Source organism: Dasypus novemcinctus, chromosome 13 (assembly GCF_030445035.2).
Source record: "Dasypus novemcinctus isolate mDasNov1 chromosome 13, mDasNov1.1.hap2, whole genome shotgun sequence".
In the NCBI taxonomy this organism is placed as follows: domain Eukaryota; kingdom Metazoa; phylum Chordata; class Mammalia; order Cingulata; family Dasypodidae; genus Dasypus; species Dasypus novemcinctus.
Genome location: NC_080685.1, coordinates 86,697,382 through 86,717,134, shown reverse-complemented (window position 1 = coordinate 86,717,134; position 19,753 = coordinate 86,697,382). Strand labels below are relative to the sequence as shown.

General features: G+C 43.6%; 1 pseudogene; it reads right to left on the bottom strand.

Moving 5' to 3' along the window:
- Positions 1-10,409: 10,409 nt before the first annotated feature.
- LOC101426615 (ribosome production factor 2 homolog pseudogene) lies at positions 10,410-11,755 on the bottom strand (annotated as a pseudogene).
- Positions 11,756-19,753: the final 7,998 nt, after the last annotated feature.

Below are 19,753 nucleotides of genomic sequence, written 5' to 3'. Positions count from 1 at the left end.
ATAGTAAATACTCAGTAAAGGTTAGCTTTGGTTTGATTTCTGAGTCCTACAACTCTGTATCCAATTTGACATTCAACAACAACAGCTGGAATTTTCTTGTTTTTCAGTTCCCTCAGCCTGCAAAGGTGAGCCTGCTCCTTTAAGAAGTACTTTGCTTTCAGCAGTGCTCCTAGGGTAGGGCTGCCTGAGCTTATTGGGCCTCCTTGGAGGAACCAAGGACCACACAGGGGACACGCAAACAGGTATCAGACACTGAACGCCCTGTGACCAACTGTGAGGCCCACTCATTCACACTGGTAATGCTGGCATGATGCCACTTATTGGGAACTACCCAGAGTGTGAACGAAGCCTGAAGCTATAATTTTATAAGGGTTAAGTTTCTTCCATCAGTGTGTGGGATCAATATTTCTCTCCATTTATGAGTGCTTGGCCATGCAAAACCTCCTGGCCCTGATCCTAATGTCCCAGTCACAAGCCTCCAACAGTGAACGCGTATATATAGAAAAATAAACCTAAGAGCCCACAAACAAGGGGCCGTCAGGGTAGGCCATGGAGGAGTAAACAGGCCAGTCTGGCTGGGGTGGAAGAGAGAGGCTAGGAAGGCTGCTGAAATAGGTGGAACAAAAAGAGTGGCAGAGAGAAGAGGCCCAAAGTGACTGTGGACAGAGCTTTGAGTAAGAAGCGGGGACGCCGCCCATCCCAGAAATGGCCTCAGCCAAGTGCTTGCTTCGTGAGTGGTTTTCATCCGAGCACCGTGATGACTCAGTTGCCCTGAATTAAGCAAATGGATTTTCCTTAAATATGAAAATCAATAAGAAATAAAGGCAAGGGCCAGGCTGGACAGGCAAGCAAGCTGGAGGGGAGCTGGGGAGATGAAAATGGTCGGTGCGTAATGGAAGGAGAGAGACTCAGCCTCACGGCAGGGGACCGTTGGTGCCGTCATCCCCACCCAGAAGGTGGCCTTCAGGCCCTGCTAACCTCACTGAAGCTCCTTAAAACCCAGCGCTTCTGTTCCCCTCCTCCCCAGCCCAGAACCAATCATGCTTCATGGCAGGAGATTGTTAACAAGAGGATTAATGTCAACTTGACAAATGGGTTTAAAAAATCAGCCCGTTGTCCTCCCACCCCCAAAGAGTCTCAGACCTGGGGTGAGATAAGTTGAAAGCTTTGGGAACCACAGGAAGCACAGCAAGTGACAGTTTCAGCCTCAGCCTGATTTCTTCCGGGGCTCTGCCTGCTTTCCCCGCCACCTTGAGAACAAGGCTGGTTTGTCTCCCAGCTTAGGTTACCGACAAGGAGCTTTGGGGATCTGAACAGAAGGAGAGCTCCTGTGCTGCATGTGGCCCACGGAGGGACTGTCTTCACCCTTCTGGCTCTCTTGTTCAGGGCTTCCAGAGCAGTTTGGAAGGTCCCTTGGCAAGGATATGAAGGCAATACATAATTTCATTTTCTTGAGCATTTCCTCACTGTCGTTAGAGCTCCTAAGGTGGAGTCTGAGGGAGCTTTCTGACTTCCTCCTCCGAAGCTCGGTGGAAAAACACTGGGCTTGGCAGCAGAAGACCCGAGCCCGTGCCCGGGTTCTGCCGCTTGCTGAAGCACGTCACCTCAGTTTGCTCATCGGTGGAAGGGGGTGTTGCCACTCGGGGGTGACAACACTCACCGCGGCCGTGGTGAGTATTCAGTGAGATAATGAAAGAGAAAGTGGCTTCTGTGGTGCTATTCAAATAGAAGCAGAAGTGTGGTGGCCGATCGTCGGCTTGTACGCCCACCTCCCCACTCCTGTCACGTTCACTCTGACTATCAGCTCGGTGTTTGGAAACCATCCAGCTGTCCCCTAGTAATCCTTGGCCTTTCAAGCTTGATTCATTAACCAGCAAGAGACTTCCCATGCCAGTGAGTCCAGGGGGGCGAGGGCAAAGCGGTCATCCCCCGTCCTTGGCCATTCTGGCCCCATGCCTGGCCTCAGGCCGCCCTTTAGGAGGAGGCCTCTGTGTTGACTGTTGGAATTATGAGGACCCAGGAGAAACAGTCTGTGGAGAGAAGCTGGCACAGTAATGAATGTTTTCCCAGAGTGAGCGAGTCACTGCCTTATCGGGAAGATGCTGTTTCTCTCTCTCTCTCTGTTACCAGGAAGTGAGGAGTGTTGAAAGTCAGCACAGTGTTTTTCCAAAGATGGCCTTTGAAGAGGAGGTGTTTCCTTAAGGGGCCAGGAGGGTGGGGCGGGGCTGGCAGGGAGAACACGGTCCTGTTAAGAAGCCCAGCTCTGGCCGCAGACAATCTGAAGAGGATAATAACAGTGCATACTCGTACAGCCCTTGCATGCCCACTGCTATCCTAGACTTAACATAGGTTAACCCATTTATTCCTCACAACAACCCTATGAAATAGGTGTCATTTTAATCTCCATTTTATAGGTAAAGGAACTGAGATCAAATACAGTGCCTGGGTCATGCATCTAGTAACTACCAGAGCCAGGATTTGAACCAGCCTGCTTCTGGACTCCAAGCTCTCAAGTGCTACATATACAGAGAGGAAGAGAGTCCTTCAGCAGCCTTGTGGGGTGACAGTAAAGGGCTCTGTCAGGTATCAGCTTCAGCACCTTTCTTACTCTCCTTTCAACCACTTTATTAAGGTATAATTCACATACAAAAAGTTCACCCATTCTATGTGTACAATTTACTTGTAGTAAATCTACAGAGTAGTGCAACCATGACCACAATCCAGTTTTAGAACATTCCCATCATTCCAAAAAGTTCTCTCCTTTCAGCACAAGCTGTAATGTCTCTGAGCCTCGACTTCCTCATCTGTAATAGAGGAAAATAGTGCCTGCCTCATAGGATTGTTGTGAAAATTAAATGAGCATGAAAATGGCTTATGTCAATTGCTCAAGAAGTGCTGTTATTATTATAGTCTCTTAGCATCACTTAAGGATCGACTTTCAGAACTGGGTGTGGTCTCAGGGGCTTTCTAATCCTACCCTGGCCTTTAACAGACAAAGAAACAAAGATGCTGGGACCTTAGGAAACCTGCCAGTTAAAGACACAGTAAACGCAGTGGCAGGACTGCAACCGAAACCCAGATCTCTTGGTTGCTAGTCAGTGCGCTCTCACCTCCCGAGACCGTCCGGCCGAGGGACAGGGATGTCATTGTCTAGCATCCCCACTCTTGGTGGGTGTCTCCAGAGTGTTACCGCCTGGCAGGCATGGGGCCCCCGGAGTTTGCCTGTGAACTGGAAAACTCAGCACTCTGCCTTGGAGCAGAGAATGCAGCTGGGGCAGGCTGGTGCAGAATCAGGAAAAGACTCAACGGGGAAGTTAAGTCTGGAATGCCCCAAGTTGTCAGAAAAGGGATTCACTGACTCATAGAATCCAGGGGACAGCAGGTCCAACCGTCAGTAGGTCTCTGTAGAGCCCAGAGCAATCTTCATGGGCATTGCAGCCTGTGCAGTCACACAGGACCCCAGGCTTAGAGGGGCCCTGGCCTTCTTGGCTTAATGCCATCTGGAAATTCTTAATACTTTCTGAATAGAGGGTTCTGCATTTTTATTTTGCACAGGGCCATGCAAATTATACAGTCAGTACTGCCCGTGGCCAGGGCAGAGCCTAAGCCAGACTCTTAAGGCCCCACTAAGAAATAGTGTCACCCCGCCCAGAACGTATTCACACACAAGCCATATATATGTATATACTACATACATAGTCAGAGATTCTTCATGAGGTTTTAAGAGAAATAAGCATTGCAAAACCATTTGCACATGATGATCCAGTGGATGTACAAAGATGCCCCCATAAAACCATGCTTCTACGTGTACATATACCGTTTGTAATACATTTTTTTTAAAGACGTAAGAGGCACACTCCAAACTGACAATCGTGATTGCTTCTAGGGAGAGTCATCAAGGGAGTTAATTTTTTCTGTATGTTCAACTTTTTTTTTAAACAAGGAAAAAGTATGTATGTATTACTTGCAACAAAATTTGTAAGCTATTCCTAGTATATTCTGTGAACATTTTCTTCTATCAATAAGTAATCTTTAAAAACTAAGGGAGGACTGGAGGTAAAAGAAGGGGCTGTGAAGTGGGGCCACCCTAGAGTGGCATACATAAGCCAAGAAGGCCTCAGGCCCAAGGTAGGGCTGGGTGGGGGGAGGGAGGCAGGGTTGGACGCAGGAAGGGAATACTGGGTGGGGACCACGAGGGGGTTGTAAAGAAAGGTGGGTGCTGGGCATCAGCTCTATAAGGATTTGGAGGCTGTGGTGCCAATTTGGGGGCAGGAGGAAGGCAGGAGGGTGATTGGGAGCTGTTCGGGACTGTGAGTTGCCAGGAAACTCACAGTAAACTCGCAGGAGGTAAAGGCTGTGAAGAGCTGATTCTGGCCTTGGTGAGCAGAAGCAGAGGAGGTGGGGATGGGCAGGACATTCCCCACACAAGGAAGAAGGGACCCAGATGTTGGATATACAAGTGCAGCAGGCTAGTTTAGAGATTGGGGAGACAATTCTAAAACCTGACAGAAAAACATGGCCTTCAAACACGTGGCTATGGAATTCCATCTGGAAGTCCTGAAAGAAAGACCCCCACAAGAAGGCTGCTGGAAGAATCTGGTGAGAATTCAACATTTGGAATGAGCTTTCATCCCGGATGGAGGAAAAGCCTGGATATTCTCAAGGGACATTATCATCTGCCTCCCCAGGAGATTGATGGGTAGGTGGGGTAATTAAAACAGCAAACAACTGAGACCCTTCCCCCAAACATTAGCAAGGGGGAGGAATATTAATGATTTAAAAGGTAACCACACTAGCAGAAAGCTCTCTCCCTTCTCTGCCTGCTCCAGTCCACAAGTATACCTGGGAACCCATAATCTCTTATTTTCTCCCACTTCTATTCCCTTCTCTCATTTCCTTAATAAACTACTGGCCTAACTAAACCTGCATGTTCTTAAGTTCTTTTATGTAACATAGCCAAGAATCTAGAGGGAATCCAGCAACACCAGGGAAAATGCCGTCTGAGGCCGCGTGCCCAGTGGAAGGAGTGTGAGCTTTGGCATCAGGGCTGCCATCAAGCCCCAGATTTGCTGCATCTTGGTTTCTCCTTCATGAAACAGAAATGATCCTAACAATATCTACGGGCAGGGTTGCTGGGAGGATCTGATGAGATGACATAGGTAAAGCATTGGGCCTTGTGCTTAGCACAGACTGGGAGTCCCAAAATGTCCCCCATTCCCTTTAATGGGTTTTGTGGTGTGAGGCTCTGAAACGCAAGAATCATTTGCATGTATATAGAGCCATTCTTCCAAGCCCTTCCCTCCCAGTTTTCTGAGAGCCACTGAGAGCCAGGGTTCTGAGTTCATCCTACCCAGGCTGAGCTGGCCAGGAAGGAAGAGGAGGTGGCTGCAGCCAGCAGTAGGGCTGGAAAACCCGGCCTTCTCCTGTGCTGCTGCTGGGGCCACTGAGGCAGCCTCAATGGGGCCCACCTAATGCAACGGGATCTCTAGGAGAAAAGTGCTCTGTGGATGCTGATTCCAGTTTCTCCAAGTTTCTCTCACTCCGTGGCCCTTTCAGCACACTCCCCCCAGCTCTGGGGAGGAGGTGGGTGTCTGCCAGCCCTACTGTGGCTGCAGTCTCCTCCCTGTGGGTGCAGATGTGCTCAGCAGCGGCTGTAACACGAAGACACACCTGTGCCTAGATCAGCTGTAACTCTGCCCCTGGGAAAGCAGGCCAGGTGCCCAGGCCTTGCCAAAGTCCTCGTTCCAATGCCAGGTGGAAAGGCGCAGCGTCTGCCGGTCACGGCAGCGCATGGGTGCTGGAGCCTGGGAGGCCCAGCTATAGGCTGGGATCCTGAGGGAACCCAGCCTTGTTTCCCACTGTACATCGACCTTTAGGGGCAGACCGAGGAGCAAGGAGGAAGGCAGGGAATCTTGAAATGGGATCCCTCTATCTGATTTTCTTGGGGACCTTTAAGTTTTAAAGTCAGGCAGACCAGTGGGGGTGGGGATTGAGATGCTGTGGAGCTTAGCAGCAACGGGGATGAGGGGTCAAAGGGAATTGGAGGGCTGGGAAGGGGGCCAAGGATGAGGATAAGTCTGGAAATGAGAGTAGAAGTTGCTCTCGTGTGGCTTTGGCTATGGAGACATTGCGGAGATCCTGAGCTGCCGCTGGAGAATTCCATTCAATTGAGCATGCGCGGGGGGCGTGGCCTGGGCCGGCCTCTGGGAACGCTGCGGAATCGCTCTTCTAAATCCCAGCACCGAGTAAAGACCCCCGGGCTTCCAGGGCAGCCTGCGGAAGAGGACCAAGCCTCAGGGGAAACGTGGGTCCTGCGTGAATCCCGAAATCCCACGTCTATGAGAAAATTTCAACAAGGCAAATCCAAGACACAAGTCCTCTGACACCCAGACCTACACAATGCGTCTCACGTGCCAACATACATAAAACCTCCCGGCAGAAAACCAGATGGTGAGCTGGCATGGCCGTTGTCTGGATTATACACCCACGCCCACATCCGTGTTTTTAATGAACATACCTTCCATTCCCCCATCCCACCCCATGCTCAGGCAAGGACTCTTGAGCTGGTGATCAGAACGATGCCAAGCCCTCAATGGGAAGGTTCTCTCCCGACCCCGTGCGCCCAGCGCCAAGAGAAACAGCAGATGTGGCAAGCGGCTCCCGGCCAGGCGTGGGACGCTGCTGACCCCTGCTGGCGTGTTTCTCTCTGCTGCAACCAGGGAAAGCCTCAGGGGACTGGAGTATTGGAAAAACCTTGCAATCTGTCTGGAAGGGTAAGAAGAAATACCCCACCTTGGAATCTCCTCATCTGGAGGTCCTTTGATGAGAACAAGCAGATATTAGAATAAAACCCAGACTGAGTTTCTGGGAGGAGAGCGAGAGACTATCAACATGTCCCTTCAGCCTCCGTGGCTTGGAAAAAGTCCCTGTTGCCAATCTCCTTGAACCTAAATCCGGAAACCATTAGCAACACTCCATCAGCCAAGCTCAATTATTAGGAGGACCAGAAACTCACTCCCAGTATTATTCAGCCGCTCATTCTTACATCTCTCTCTCTCATCCCTCTCTCTCCTTCCCTAGCCCCTCTCTGTCTCCCTTTTCCTTCCCTCTTCCTTTCCATCTTTAGTCTCTCATTTCTTATTCCACTGAAGAGCCTTTTTGAAAATTTAGCTTAATTTATTGTGGGTCTGACGTTTCTTTGGGTCTGGGGTAAGATGTGATGATCATGACTTTAGTACCTTTCTTTCCACCAGAGACCTAAGTATTACACTTGATTGAAATTCTCTGCTAAGAAAGCTGACATCTAGAGCATTTGCATCTGTGGAGGGATATTTTTAAAATCCCTTCGTACACACCAAGAGGGGAAGTTTGAGCCTCCCAGGATCTTCACTGGAACAGTCACAGTAAAGGGACACCAGGACTCTGATAATTCCAACAGGAGTAGTACGGAAGCTCCAAAGAGAAGTGGAGCCACCCTTTTTTTTTTTTTTAATTTGTTGAAGTACATCACTTCTACATGAACATACATAAACAATGAATGTATAGTAATAGTTGTGAACTTACAAAACAAACATACATAACATCATACAGGGCTCTCATACCTCACCCTACCACCAATACCTTGCATAGTTGTTAAAACATTTTTAACTAATGATTAAAGAGCATCCTCAAAATATTACTACTAACCAAAGTATTTTTCCTCCAACCCATCCTATTATTTTTTATATCATTTATACATGAACATACATAAACAGTAAGTGTATAGTAAAAGTTGTGAACTTTCAAAGCAAACATGCCAAAATCTTACTACTAATTATAGTCCTTATCTTACATTTGGTATATTTTTCCCCAACCCATCCTGTTATTTTTTAAATATATTTTTATGACAGAAGTTGTAAACTTACAAAACAATCATGCACATGTACAGAATTCCCAAACACACCCCTCGATCAACACACCACACTGTGATGGAACATTGTTACGGATTATGAGATTATATCATCTGATTATTACCAGGTCCATAGTGTATATTTAGCAAACATTTTCCATACTCCTCCATTTTCAACACAGTACATCTTTGGCATAGATGCAAGAATATTACATTATTACTGTTAACAACAGTCCATAGGCCACTCCAGTTGTATTTTTCCCATGCTTTTCCACATTCTTGCCACCTGGCAATAGTGATGTACATTTGCTCTGGCTCACAAAGGACACTCTTGCATCTGTACCATCAACCACAATTCTCATCCACCTCTGGGGTTACTTTGCTATTCAGAACCTAGATTATTCTCTAGGATTCTGTCACTTGGCATTTACATCCCTTGGACTACCATTTTCAGCCACATTCCCATTTACCAGCTGTTACTAACTATAATGTGTTACCATCAACTCTGTACATTTCCACACCTTTACAGTAAAGCTAATTAAAACTTCTACATATATTAAACATTAGTAGTCCATCTCAGTCCTCCTCTTATCTCCCTTAAGAATCCACCACCTATCACCAGGTCCTGAAGATATTTTACTACATTTCCTTCTAGAAGCTTTATGGTTCTTGCTTTTATACTTAAGTTTTTTATTCCTTTTGCATTAACTTTTGTGTAAGGTGTGAGATAGGGGTGCTTTTTCCTTCTTTTAGCTCAGATATCCAGTTCTCTCAGCACCATTTGTTGAATGGACTGTTCTGAATGGAGTCCATTGTTGAATGGACTGTTCTGCCTTAGCTGGGTGGGTTTGACCAGCTAGTCAAGAATCACTTGACCATACACGTGAGGATCTGTTTCTGAACCATCAATTCAGTTTCATTGGTCTATATATCTGTCATTATGCCAGCACCATGCTATTTTTCCCACTGTAGCTAGGTAATATGATTTAAAGTCCAGAAAGAAATGAGAGTCCTCCAACTTTACTTTTCTTTTCTTTTTCCTCCCCTCCCTTTCTGCTCCTTTGTTTTTCTCCTCTCCTTATGAAATTCCAGTTACATGTATGCTGGACTGCTTGCTCTTATTTCACAGACTGCTAATGTTCTGTTCACTTATTTTTGACCATTTTTTTTCTCTCTTTGCTTTAGTTTGGAAACTTTTTATTGACCTACCTTCAAATTCACTAATTTTTTCTTCTGCAGTGTCCAACCTGCTGATAAGCACATGAGTGAATTTTCTTTTTTTTAGCAACTTTTTAAATTGTCTTTTTTAAAAAAGATACATAGATCACACAAAACTTTTCATTAAAAAATATAAGAGGAAAATAGATTTGGCTCAACTGATAGAGCACCCGCCTACCACATGGGAGGTCCAGGGTTCAAACCCAGGGCCTCCTGACCCGTGTGATGAGCTGGTCCATGCACAGTGCTGATGTGTGCAAGGAGTGCCATGCCATGCAGGGATGTCCCCTGCATAAGGGAGCCCCACACGCAAAGAGTACTCTGTGTAAGGAGAGCCACCCTGCATGGAAAAAAACAGCACAGCCTGCCGAGGAGTGGTGCCGCACACACAGAGAGCTGATGCAGCAAGATGATGCAACAGAAAGACACAGATTCCAGGTGCCACTAACAAGATTGCAAGCAGACTCAAAAGAACGCACAGCAAGTGGACACAGAGAGCAGACAACGGGAGTGGGGAGGAAGGGGAGAGAAAAAATATATATATAAGAGGTTCCCATTTCCCACGCTCCCCATACCCCCACTCCTCCCACATCAACGACCTCTTTCATCAGTGTGGCACATTCATTGCATTTGGTGAATCCATTTTGGAGCACTGCTGCACTACAGGGATTATAGTTTACATTATAGTTTACATTCTCCCCCAGTCCATTCAGTGGGTCATGACAGGATATATAATGGCCTCCAGAATTTTATTTTCAAATATTGTGTTTTTCAGTTCTACAAATTCCATTTAGTTCTGTCTTAGAGTTTCCATTTCTCTCTCTCTTTTTTTTAAAGGTTTATTTTTTATTTATTTCTCTCCCTTTCCCTGCCCCCCGCCCCAGTTGTCTGCTCTCTGTGTCCATTCGCTGTGTGTTCTTCTGTGACTGCGTCTATCCTTATCAGCAGCACCGGGAATCTGTATCTCTTTTTGTTGCGTCATCTTGCTGTATCAGCTCTCTGTGTGTGCGGTGCCATTCTTGGGCAGGCTGCACTTTCTTTCACCCTGGGCAGCTCTCCTTACAGAGTGCCCTCCTTGCGTGTTGGGCTCCCCTATGCAGGGGACACTTCTGTGTGGCACGGCACTCCTTGTGTGCATCAGCACTGTGCATGGGCCAGCTCCACATGGATCAAGGAGGATCGGGGTTTGAGTCCGCTTCCCTCCATTCCTATCTTAAAATACCCTATCTTTTCACCCATTATGTCTATTTTTTACTCTAAATTCTTTAACATATTTATAATGTTGTCTTTTTTTTAGGTTCCATCAAATTTTTAAAATTCTTCTTGACTTATTCTCCTGATCTTCTACTGCTCTTCTTTCTGCAGGTTGCTTCTTCAACCCCTTCATTTTCCTGGTTTGTAGTTTGCTTAGGTCTTGCATCTACATATGAATCCTTCCATAAGTTGTACCAAAAGTATCACGAAAGAATTTTTATTCTTCTTTGACTTGAGTGCTTTGGGCATTTACATCAATAACTTATAAATAACTTATATCTGATGCCAGGTGTGTCCTCCTTAAAACCAGATCCAATGAGAGCTCCATCTCTTCCAATTCATTTTGAGATGTTCTGCAACCAGATTTCTTCAACAGCAACTTGTAGCTTCAAAAGTAAATCTTCCCAGGAAGCAGATTTAACTCAATGGATAGAGTATCTGCCTACCACATGGGAGGTCCAAGTTTCAAACCTAGGGCCTCCTGACCCATGTGGTGAGCTGGCCCATGTGCAGTGCTGATGCACACAAGGAGGGCTGTGCCACAAGGGGTGCCCCGACATAGGGGAGCCCCACATGCAAGGACTGCATCCCGTATGGAGAGCCGCCCCAAAAATTGCTGCCTACCTGAGGAGTGGGGACGCACACATGCAGAGCTGATGTAGCAAGACGATGCAACAAAAAGAGACACAGATTCCCGGTGCTGCTGACAAGAATGCAAGCAAACACAGAAGAACACACAGTGAATGGACACAAAGCAGACAACTCAGGGGGGTTGGGGGGGGGGTTAGGGGAGAGACAGAATTTTTTTTTAAAAAGGAGTAAATCTTTCCATTCAGTGCAATGAAGTGCAGAATGTACCTTAAACAAGCCAGGCAGATATTTGATACCATGGAGCCTTTGGATAAATCAATAAGAAGATTTTTTATTCTCCTATAGTCTTCAGTCACATCAAAACCATCACCAGCATATATTAACATAGGTTCTCTCTAGGACCTTTATTATTCTTAATATCTTTTAGAGAAACAAATTACTTGACACCTAATTCAATCATATCCAGCACCTGGTAGTCACACATACAACCTCTCACTAGATTATGTGGCTGCGCCTTATTATGCAAGCCAAACATGAATAGAGAATAATCTGACTTCTTTGGAAAGAATTCCATTAATGTCTGATACTCAAATGGTCTTGTAATATTTTTCATTTTATACAGAACTCCATATGTTTTTTCAGTGCATACACATCTCTAAGTACTTTAGTCACTGTTGCATTTGCATATCCCCCTTTAATCAGCATGGCATTTTAAATGTTTTCACTGGGATTTGATTCTCTCTTCTCAAGAAATCTCTTGGCCCTTTTTGTATTGGGCTTTTTCATGCAATGCAAAGTGTCCATCATTACTACAACCTGAGCAGCATGAACACACATGTACAATGCCTATAATGCTGTCTTTTTAAATAAGTTTCTTCATTAGAGAAATGGTAAGTTTACAGAAAAACCATGCAGAAAATACAGAGTTCCCATTTACTCTCCCCCCATTAACACTTTGCCTTAGTGGGATACATTTGTTATAATTGATGGAAGAATATTTTTATAATTGTACTATTAACTATAGTCCATGGTTTACATTACAACTCATTGTATTGTACAGTCCGATGTTTTTTTAATTTTTAATTTTAGTAATATAAATACAACCTAAAAATTACCCCTTTAACCTTATTCATCTATATAATTCAGTGATGTTGATTACATTCACAATGTTGTGCTACCATCCCCGTTCTCCATTAACAAAACTTTTCTCATCACCTCCAACAAAAATTCTCCACCAATTAAGCTTTAAGTCCCATATAATAGTTGTTTTAATTAAAAGTCTTTGTCTTGGATAACTCCAATAACTAAATCCAGTGGAGCATCTAGATTTCTTATGGTTATGGGTTACAATTTTCTGCTTCTTCATATGTCCCAAAAAATTTGACTGTGTCCTGAACCTTATGTATATAATGTCAGTGGAGACTTAAGTGTACAAATTTTTGAGGAGACTTCTGAGAAGATGGCTGACTAGAAAGACATGGGTTTCTCTTCTCCAGAAAAATAGCTATAGGAAAGGCTGAAATGGCCTGGGAAAAAATCTTCTAGGGTTTAAGACACCAGGTGAAGGCTGGACACCACCCAGAAGAGAGAGGGACAAAGGAGAAGAATCCTGAAGGCAAAATTGTGAATTTAAACCAGGAATTACTGCTGAAGGCACCCTCTCCCACCTTAAAGACACTTTTGAATTCTCAGGCCTCTGGGCTGGCCACAGACAAAGGGGGCTCTAGGGATCCATGCCCCAGGAAAGGGGAGAGAGAGGGACACAGCCTAAGGCTGACTCAGCTTTTGACACACAACTTTGGTCTGCTGAGTCCCAAGAGCCTTTCCAGGCTGGGTGGGGCCATACCATTGTCTGCCTTGGGATCCAGTTTGGGACTAAAGTGTTCTGGGACTAAAGAATTTGGACCCTCCCAATCTCCCTCTCTACTAACCAGGACTTATTGTTGAGGACACAGAAGGGAGTGAAATTATTTCCTACCCTGGGAAAAAGAGGAGGCTGCCTGTGAAAGCTAGAGAACCAACTCTGAGAGTTTGAATTACAAGGATCTTAGCCTCCAGGCAGGAACCTCTATCACATTGATCTGGTGGTCCATGTTGCAGCAAACACACACTGACCAGGCATTGAACTGAGAGGGCTGCCAAAGTGTGCTATCTGCTGGCAGATGAAGGAAGTGCACATGAGGAAGTGCAAATTAAAAGTAAATAAGTAAGAGGCTTTTTCCAGTCTTTATAGCTTCATGCCCAAGGAAGTGAGTCTGCAACCCTTTACTGGGTCCAGAGCCCAGTTTTGAGCAACTAACAGGGACAATCCTAAAGACCTAGGTTAAACCAAGAATCAAAGAAAAGCAGTAACACACAGGCTCCCACCATTAAATCCCTATGAAGGAGAGAGAAATTGACCATCTGAGTAAACTACCATCCTAATTAGATGCCTAGACATCAGCAAAAAATTATGAGCCATACTAATAAAATGGAAGACATGATCCAGGAAAAGGAATATATCAAAGCCCCAGAAGAGAAGCAGTATTTGAGACAACTAATTAACGAGATGCACACACATTTCCAAAATCAAATTAATGAGTTGAAAGAACATATGACTAAAAAGATAAATGACATCAAGAGGACACTGAGCAAGCACAAGGAAGAGTCTGAAATCCTGAATAGGGTAACAACGCTCATGGGAATGAAAGACACAATAGGTGAGATAAAAAACACATTAGAGGGAAGCGGATTTGGCTCAATGGATCCACCTACCACATGGGAGGTCCAGGGTTCAAACCCAGGGCCTCCTGACATGTGCGATGAGCTGGCTCATGTGCAGTGCTGATGTGTGCAAGGAGTACCATGCCATGCAGGGGTGTCCCCCATGTAGCATAGCCCCACACCCCAGGAGTGCACCCCATAAGGAGAGTTGCCCAGCACAAAAAAAGTGCAGCTTGCCCATGAGTGGCACCGCACACATGGAGAGCTGATGCAGCAAGATGATGCAACAAAAAGAAACACAGATTCCCAGTGCCACTGACAAGAATACAAGCAGACATGGAAGAACACACAGCAAATGGACACAGAGAGCAGACAACTGGGGTGGGGGGAGGGTGGGAAAGGGGAGAGAGATAAATAAAAAATAAAATCTTAAACACGCACACACATTAGAGGCATACAACAGCAGACTTGAAATGATCAAAGAAGGAGTAAAGTGATACTGAAGACAGAACAGCTGAAATTGAAGAGATAAAAGAACAGAGAGAGAGAAGAATGGAAGAAATTGACAAGGGCTCAGTGAGTTGAATAACAAAATAAAATGTAACAACATATGTGTCATGGGAGATTCAGATGGAGAAAAGAAGGGAAAAGAGGCAGAAAGAGTATTTGAGGAAATAATAGCTTAAAATTTCCCAACTCTCACAAAAGAAAGGAACTTACATGTTCAAGAAGAGCAATGTACCCCATTCAGAATAAATCTGAAGAGACCTACACAAAGACACATACTACTCAGAATGTCAAACATCAAAGAAAAAGAGAAAATTCTGAGCAGTAAGGGAAAAGCAAACCATCGCATACAAGGGACACCCAGTGTGACTTAGTGCAGATTTCTCATCAGAAACCATGGAGGCAAGAAGACAGTGGTATGATACAATTAGGATACTGAAAGAGAAAAACTACTAGTTGAGAATTCTTTATCCAGCAAAATTGCCCTTTGAATATGAAGGTGAGTTTAAAATATTCACAAAGAGAAACTAAGAGAGTTCATAAAAAAGATCCACATCTTCAGGAGATATTAAAAGAAATCTTAGAGCCTGAAAGAAAAATGCAGGAGAGAAAGGTTCTTGGAAAAGAGTATAGAAGAAAGAATAGCTAAAAGGATAACAGAGTAAAAAGTCAGATGAAATATGATATGACATATGAAAACTAAAGAATAAAATGGTAGAAAAAAAATAATGCATTTACAGTAATATCATTGAATGTGAATAGATTAAACACTCCAATCAAGATACAGACTGACAGAATGAATTAAAAAACCTTCCATATGCTGCTTACAAAAGACCCACCTTAGACCCAGGGATACAAGCTGAAAGTGAAAGGTTGGAAGAAGATACTCCACACACAGTAACCAAAAAAGAGTAGGGATAGCTAAACTAATATTGGACAAAACAGACTTTAAATGCAAAAAGTTATAAGAGATAGAGAAGGTCATTATATATTAATAAAAGGGACAATCCACAAGGAAGATATAACAGTCATAAATATCTATGCACCTAATGAGAGTGCCACTGAATACATGAGACAAACTGGTAAAACTGAAGGAAGAAAAAAGACATCTATACAATAATCATTGAAGACTTCAACACACCACTTACATCCTTAGACAGAACAACTAGACAGATCAACAAGGAAACAGAGAACTTGAACAATATGAAAAACAAAGTAGACCTAACAGACAGATACAGAACATTGCCTCCAAACTCAGTGGGTTTTACTTTCTTCTCAAGTGCCCATGTATCTTTTTCTAGAATAGACCACATGTTAGGGCACAATGCAGCTCTCAGTAAATATAAAAAGACTGAAATTATACAAAGCACCTTCTCAGATCATAATGGAACGAAACTGGAAATCAATAACAGATAGGAGGCAGTGGGGCAAGATGGTGTCTGAGTGAGTGCACCTTACGGTCTCTCCTGCGAAGAGGCGGTCGAGTGGGGGTTGGAGTCTTGCCTGAGCGGGTTGTCTTGGGGGCTTGCAGGGCAGAGGGTGGGTGGACATCGATTTGGAGAGAGAGTGGCAGAGGTGGTGCTTGCTAAAGGTAGAATTGCGGCTTACAAGTACAGAGGTTGGAAGCTGTGAACTGGCGGGACCCTTCCCCTTGGGGCTGGCAGCCATGGTGTTTCCTGAGAACTGTTGGTTGTGCGGTGGCGTTCCTGGGCCCTGTGGTCCCTGAATGCGTGGTCCCTAGGTCAATGTCCCCTGAGTCCCCACAGCCCATGTTCCACGGACCTATGTGCCCTGGGTCTGCAGAGTCCTGGACTACCCTTTCCCAAGTCCAGCACTCCCGGAGTTCCAGGATTGCCTTAGCCCTCCGGTTTTGGACTGACTCCGTGGGTGGGAGGGATTCGGTGAGGGGTGCAGTAGGGGGGCCTGGCTAGTGTGGGTTCAATTTTCTGGTGTTCCCCCCCCACCCTTTTTCTTTCTTTCTTTTTTTTTTTTTTGCGCTTGTTGGAGAATACCGGCTGGCTTGGGGAGAGTCTGGGAAGGGAGGAGTGGCGAATCTGCTGAGAAAGCTCAATTCACCTAAATACTTTGGGATAGGAAACTTGGCCTGGGAGAAGGCGGAGTCAGAAAATCAACTAGACCTCTCATAGCATACCTAAAGGAGAGGGACTGTAGGAGGTGCTTTCCAAGCCTCCAGTAGCATACTTGGGGTTCCTGGTGAGGTGTGGGTGCTCTCTCTCTGGAAATTAAGAGCATTGTTTTCTGTGCAGAGCTGATTCAACAAGGACCCACTTGAATCTCCGACCGAACCTCTCAGGCAGCTTTCCTGCTGCCTGGGAGAGAGGAAGTGAGGAAGGGAGAAAAGGGGGAACATCAGATCCCTAAGCGTTTTATTTAACTACAAACAGGGTTCCTTGCTTGAAACTTACCCTAGTATTTGGTTGGTTTTTCCTTGTTTTTCCTTTCTCTTTATCCCCCCAAGGCCTTTTTTTCTTTCTTTTTCCTTTCTTTCTCTTTTTCTTTTTCCTGCTTACTTCCCCACTCCCTTTAGTCTCTTTTATTTTTCTCTTTCTTTTTCTGCTTTCTTATTCTTACATTAGGTGCTGCAGGGAGAGCTTCACATTTGCTATATTTCCCCATCTTCTATTTACTCTTTTCTGTGTGTATTGATTTTGGCCACCAACACTATTCCCTTTCCTCTACATCTTTCTATCCTCCATCATTGACTGTTTCTCTTACATTACACCTCTCTTTGTTTGCCCCCCTATTTTATTTTTTACTTTTTATTACTAATACCTTTGTTCTGTTTTCTGCCTTATATTCACTCTTTATATTATTGTCCTCTCTTTTCTCTTTCCCTCTCTCCTGAACACACAGGCCTTTTAATTCACACTGTATTCCTCCCCATATTCAGATTTTTACATACTCTACTTTTCTTAGTGTTATAACTCTACATACCATACATGAGTCTAATACCCATTCTCCTATATCTAACATAGTTCCTCTGTTAATATTTACTATCAATACTACTATTATTCATTTTCTTTTCTTACTCCTTTTCCTTTCTCTGGCCCTAATATTTTCCTTCAAGTGAACTTAGCCAACAACAAGGAAATAGAATAAGAAGAACAAAATGACAAAGAGAAAACTTAACACGCACGCAAAAACAACAACTAATTAAATTCCAAACTAGACAAAGAAGTTAAGTAACTGACTAAATCCATCAAGATAAAATGATGACTAGACAGCAACAAAAAACTACAAACAAAACCAATAATCAGGAAAACATGCCCCAATCCAATGAACAAACTAAAAACCAGGAAGAGGAGCAGAACATCGAACAAGTAATTAAAGATCTCAAAACATGTATTAGGGACCAATTTGATGAGGTGAATGAAGAGATTAAGAATATGAAGAAAACAATTGGAGAGAATACAGAAGAAATTGCAATCATACACAAAAATATACCAGATATGATGGTGATAAACAGCACAATTCAAGAAATTAAAAATACACTCTCAGCAAATAACAGCAGACTTGAAGAGGCAGAGGAGAGATTAAGTGATGTGGAAGACAGTACATCTAAAATCAAACAGATAGTAGAACTGGTCAACAAAAAGATAGAAAAAATCCAGCAGGGGCTTAGGGACCTGAATGGCAATGCAAAACGCACAAACATATATATTCTAGGCATCCCAGAAGGAGAAGAGAAAGGAAAGGGGACAGAAGGGGTGTTGGAGGAAATAATGGCTGAAAACTTCCCAAACCTATTAAGGGAGATGGATGTACATGTCCAGGAAGCACAATGCACCCCAAAACAGCATAAACCCCAATAGGCCTGCCCCAAGACATATACTTGTCAAGTTATCCAATGCTCAAGACAAAGAGAAAATACTAAAAGCAGCAAGAGAAAAGAGAACCATCACATACAAAGGAGGCTCCATAAGATTAAGTGCTGATTTCTCATCTGAAACCATGGAGGCAAGAAGGCAGTGGTATGACATAGTCAAGGTACTAAAAGAAAAAAATTTCCAACTGAGAATACTCTATCCAGCAAAGTTAGCATTCAAAAATGCTGGAGAGTTCAAAATATTCACAGATAAACAGAAACTAAGAGAGTATGCCAACAAGAAGCCTGCCCTTCAAGAAAAACTAAAGGGAGTTCTGCAGGAAGAAAGAAAAAAACAAGAGAGAGTTGGAGGAGAGTGTAAGAGCAACTAAATAGACAAAACAGAAAAAGAAAATCAGAATATGACAAACACAAATGCAAAGAAAATATAGCTAATATAAGTAATTCCTTGAAAGTAATAACACTGAATGTCAATGGATTAAACTCACCTGTCAAGAGACTCAGGCTAGAAGATTGGATAAGGAAATATGACCCATCTATATGCTGTCTACAAGAAACACATCTTAGACCCAGGGATTCAAGGGGGTTGAAAGTGAATGGCTGGAAAACAATCTTACAAGCAAACAATAACCAAAAAAGGGTAGGAGTAGCTATATTGACATCAGACAAAATAGACTTTAAATGCAAAACAATTGTGAGAGACAAAGATGGACACTGCATATTAGTGAAAGTGATAATCTTTCAAGAAGAAAGAACAATCATAAACAATTATGCTCCTAACAAAGGTGCCTCCAAATATGTGAGGGAAACACTGGAAAAACTAAGTGAAGGAATAGATGCCTCTACAGTTATAGTGGGGACTTTAATACATCACTATCAACTTTGGACAGAACATCTCAAAAGAGAATCAATAAAGAAACAAAGACTTTGAACAATATATTAGAGGTGCTGGACCTAATTGACACATAGAGAATATCACACCCAAATACAGCAGGGTATACATTCTTCTCAAGTGCACATGGATCATTCTCTAAGATAGACCACATGCTAGGCCACAGAAAAAGTCTCAATGGATTCAGAAAGATAGAAATCATACAAAATAATTTTTCTGACCACAGTGGAATGAAGTTGGAAATCTGCAAGGGCCAGAGACCCAGATTTGGCACCAAGATTTGAAAGTTAAACAACAGCGGGTCTTAGAAAACAGCGGGTCAAGGAGGAAATCTCAAAAGAAATTAATACTAATGAAAATGATAACACAACATATCCAAACTTATGGGATGCAGCAAAAGCAGTACTGAGAGGGAAATTTATAGCCATAAATTCATACAGCAAAAAAAGAAGAAAGAGCTAAAGTTGAAAAACTAAATGCACACTTGGAGGAATTAGTTAAAAAACAACAAGCTAACTCCAAAGGAAGAAGAAAGAAAGAAATAACAAAGATCAGAGCAGAACTAAATGAAATAGAAAATAAGAAAGGACTTGATGCAGCCTGCCTAAGAATGGCACCACTCACATTGAGAGCTGACACAACAAAGTGATGCAACAAAAAGAAACAGATTCCCATGCCGCTGACAACAGAAGCGGACAAAGAAGACGACGCAGCAAATAGACACAGAGAACAGACACCTGGGGCAGGGTGGGGGAAGGGGAGAGAAATAAATAAATAAATAAATAAATAAATAAATAAATAAATAAATAAATAAATAAAAATTTTTTTTAAAAAAGAAAGGACTTGAAAAAAC